General features: G+C 45.8%; 1 pseudogene; it reads right to left on the reverse strand.

Annotated features, from left to right (window-relative positions):
• Nucleotides 1–2,398: 2,398 nt before the first annotated feature.
• On the reverse strand, nucleotides 2,399–2,758 carry LOC101563853 (annotated as a pseudogene).
• Nucleotides 2,759–3,872: the final 1,114 nt, after the last annotated feature.

Raw genomic sequence — 3,872 nt, forward strand, 5'->3', positions numbered from 1 at the left:
ATAAATAAAATATCCTTTGTAATTCATGAGTGAAATGTTTCCTGGTGTTCTGTGAGCACTGCTAGTAGATTAATTGACTTTACCAAGTGGGCAGGCAGTGGGAGTCCTGACTTCTAGCTGGGTTACGACACAGGTCACAACCTTGTATTCCTGATTGCCACATGGAGGAACGGCAGTATGGGGTTGAGCCCTCAGCCTGTGGCATCCCGTACTTTCTCCAGGAGGAGAGTGTCAGAACTGAATTAGAAAACACACCCAGTTGGCATCTGATGGAGCAAGGCTGGTGTGAGAGGAAACCCCGCCTGGTGTCAGAGGTAATGTGCACAGAGAGCAGGAAACCATCACCTTGGGGGTTTTCTCTCTGGCTCTATGTCCCACTGACCAGCTTCACAATGCACGAACTGTACCAAGGGATGGAGGTTTATAGACCAAGCAGCCTGGTGTCAGGGGCGCCCTGAGGTGAGTGAGGCTGCATGTTGACATTCTTTTTTCTTACCCAAGACCATGTATGGGTCCCTGAGGAGGTTTAGAACCTTTTCCTTAGAAGAAAGATAAGGGGAAGCGACACTTCTGGTATGGAATTCAGCCCCAGTCTGGAACCCATGCACCTTTGATTCATTAATAAAGACTTCATAGTCTGACCATCTCCTAAATCTGTCCTTTCAGAAGTAATTTTGGGGCCGGCAAGATAGCTCAGTGGACTGAAGCACCTGCTTATGCAAGTTTAGGCAGGCTCAGGGACTGCAGTTTGATCCTCGGCACCACATGCCATACCAGACCCACCTCCAGGGTGGGCTGAGCTGGCCACAGAGTCCCAGCGAAGGGGTTTATGCCTGTAATCCCAGTGCTGGGGAGCTGAAAAACAGGAGGATCACTATAAGTCCAAGATGCACAGTGAGACCCTGTAACAACCAAATACATTAAATTAAAAAAAGAAGTAATTTTGAACCTGAAGAAGAAGGAGGAGGAGGAGGTGGCGGAGGCGGGGGAGGAGGAGGAGCATCCTGTCATATATGTATACCTCAGTTTATCCATTCTTCATGGATGGCCCGTGGGGATGCCTCTGTTTCTGGGCTATTGTGAACAGTGCTGCCATGAACACGAAATCACAGGAACCTCCTCAAGATATCAGTTTCAAATTCTTCCGATAAGGAGCCAGAAGTGGCATCGCTGTGCCATTGCTACCGTTTGCATCTCGGAGTCCCCTCGAAGTCTCATGCAGTCATGAGGTGGCGTCTACAGTTTGTGCCTCATTCAGGATCCAATCCTGGGATTATGGGTGTGAGTGTCACACCCTGCCCGGGGCAGATGGCCTGAATGCAGTACAAGAGAGTGGGGCTTGCTCTCTGCCTTCCACGACACTCCTGCCGCTGCTCCTCCCTTTGGCTCTTGCTGTTTTGCTGCCCTCTGCCATGCGCCTCTATGCCTTGGAGCCAGTTGAGTATGGACTGAAACCTCCACTAACTGAGCCAGATAAACTTTTCCTTCCTTAATGTGGGGTGTCAGGCATTCCGTCCCAGCAAGGAAAGAAAAGTAACCAAGAAAGTCATATGGAACAATGCTAATTTTAATTATTTGAGGAATCCCAATGCTTTTCTGCACAACAGCTCTCCCATGCACATCCCCGCCAACAGTGTGTGCAGGCCTCCTTCCCTCTGAGTCCTCACCAACACTGGGTACCTTTTGACTCAGGTGTGTTGTCACCTCCTGCCAGCTTTGACTTGCATTGCGCTAATGATTGGTGATGCTGAAGATTTGTTCTTGTACTTGTCAGAAAGTTCTCTTTAGAGAAATCTTGATTCAGTTGATTTCTTCATCTTCAATTGGGTGATTTAGAGGGAATTCTTATTTGGGAGAGTTTCTTACATATTTCAGAAATTGGTCCAAACGCATAATTATGCCTTATCAGGTACAGGGTTCACAAATATTTTCTCTTTCCATTTTACCAGACTGAGAAAAGTTTTATTTTTAAGAGGAAACAAGCAGCATTAACACACATTCAAATGCCAGCACAAGGGTTCACTGGGTTTTGCAAAAGAGAAAATGGTCCTCAGGCAGCAGGTGAGCAGGGAAACCACTGATGGAGGGCCGCAGCTGGTGCTGACCCCACCAGACATGTGCTTGACTCAGAAGTTGCAATGAGGCCAGGAGAAACAGCAGGTGGGAGACCCCAAGGCCCTTCCCCCTACTCTGATGCGCTCTCATTCTGCTGTCAAGAATTAAAGTAATCAGCAGATCTTTTCATAAAGAGCTTTCATATTGAAAAACACTTCCAAAAGTCCAGATCAGATTCAAAGCCATGGCTGAAGTTCTACAGGGAAATAGGGAGCCGGATTTCACAGGATAGCGGGAGCTAATCTAGTCACATGTGCTTGCAGCAGGAGACCCAGCATGGGTCTCAACAGAGGATGAGCTTTTTCATGATGTGCAGGAACTCCTGCTTGTTGACCTTGCTGTCTCCGTCTTGGTTGGCTTCATCAATCACCTCCACTTTCCGAGTCATTACAGTCAGAAAGTCACTGACGTTCACTTTGCCTGTCCCCTCCTTATCAGTTTCACTTGTCATATTCTTGATTTCTTCTTTCTTGGGCTCAAAGCCCAGGGCTCTCACTGCCACCGTTAGTTCCTTTACATCGATGGTCCCAGTCCCAGTCCCATCTGCATCAGAGAGATCCAAAGCTCCCCGGATTTCCTGTTTCTGCTCTTCAGTCAGCTCTGGCTTAGGACTCATCCTTTTTCTTGGGGTACTTGATGCCATGTTGGCCTTTTTAAAATTGGAGGCCATTGCAGCTGGACTCCAGGGCCATTGTTCTCTCTTTCCATTTTGGCGATTGTTTCTTTCTCTGTGCAGAACTTTTATGTTGACTGGAACTCCACTTGTTTATTTTTGCTTTTGGTATCAGAGCTAAGAAATGTTTTGTCAAGTCCAATGTGAAGACTTCATCCTGCATTTCCTTCTATAAGTCTTGTAAGCCCAGGTGGCATCTGTCAGCATGAGCTAATGTGTGTGTGTGTGTGTGTGTTGTGTGTGTTGTTGTTGTTGTTGATCAGAGCCCCATTTCAATCTTTTGCAGCAGGTTACCCAGTGTTCCTAGCAGCCTTTATTGATGAGACCATCTTCCCCCATAGCATTTTCTTATCCTCCTTGTTGAAGAGCAATGGACGATGGAAGTGTGAGTCTAGGGGCTGGAGAGATAGCTCAGTAGAATAAACACTTGCATTGCAAGCGCAAGGGCCTGAGTTCGATCCCTGGTTCCACCAAAAAGAAAAAAAAAAGAAAAGAAAATGTGAGTCTATCAGGACATATGAGAACTTGTACTGTAACATCATGTAACTCAGTTGTGTCCCAGATTTTCTGATCAAGAAGATTATGAGGCCAAAGAAGAAAGTGATCGATGATGTAGAGTGTGCCTAAGGAGAGTCACATGGAAACATTCTCTCAGAGAGCACACTGGCCAAGCAATGGCCGTGACTCATCCACATGCCTGAAACTGACAAAGGACCTACAATCTGACGTACAGGGTCTCAGGATAAATCCTCAGGGGATTTGACTGACCTTATTAGATCCAAAAGCTACAATTGTTGTTACATAGACTTGCTTTATGTTGGTCTTAACCATCCAGCAGAAAAGTATAAAAACGAAGTATAAGAAGTAAAGCCATGTTATTATGTTGAACTGTAGGGTACTCAGGTCAACAACTCCTGACATTGCCAACCAAGCAGAAGACCCAGTACTATTATGACCTACTGGACTATTTTGGAATATTTTGCTGAGTTCACACACCTATAATATTTAAATGATGGAACTAAACAAAAAAAGGAGATATAGATGAATGACCATTTTGTATCTGTGTATTCAAAATGGTTAAGAT

The sequence above is a fragment of the Octodon degus genome, unplaced genomic scaffold (assembly GCF_000260255.1).
Source record: "Octodon degus isolate 3935 unplaced genomic scaffold, OctDeg1.0 scaffold00008, whole genome shotgun sequence".
NCBI classification, from domain to species: Eukaryota; Metazoa; Chordata; class Mammalia; order Rodentia; family Octodontidae; genus Octodon; species Octodon degus.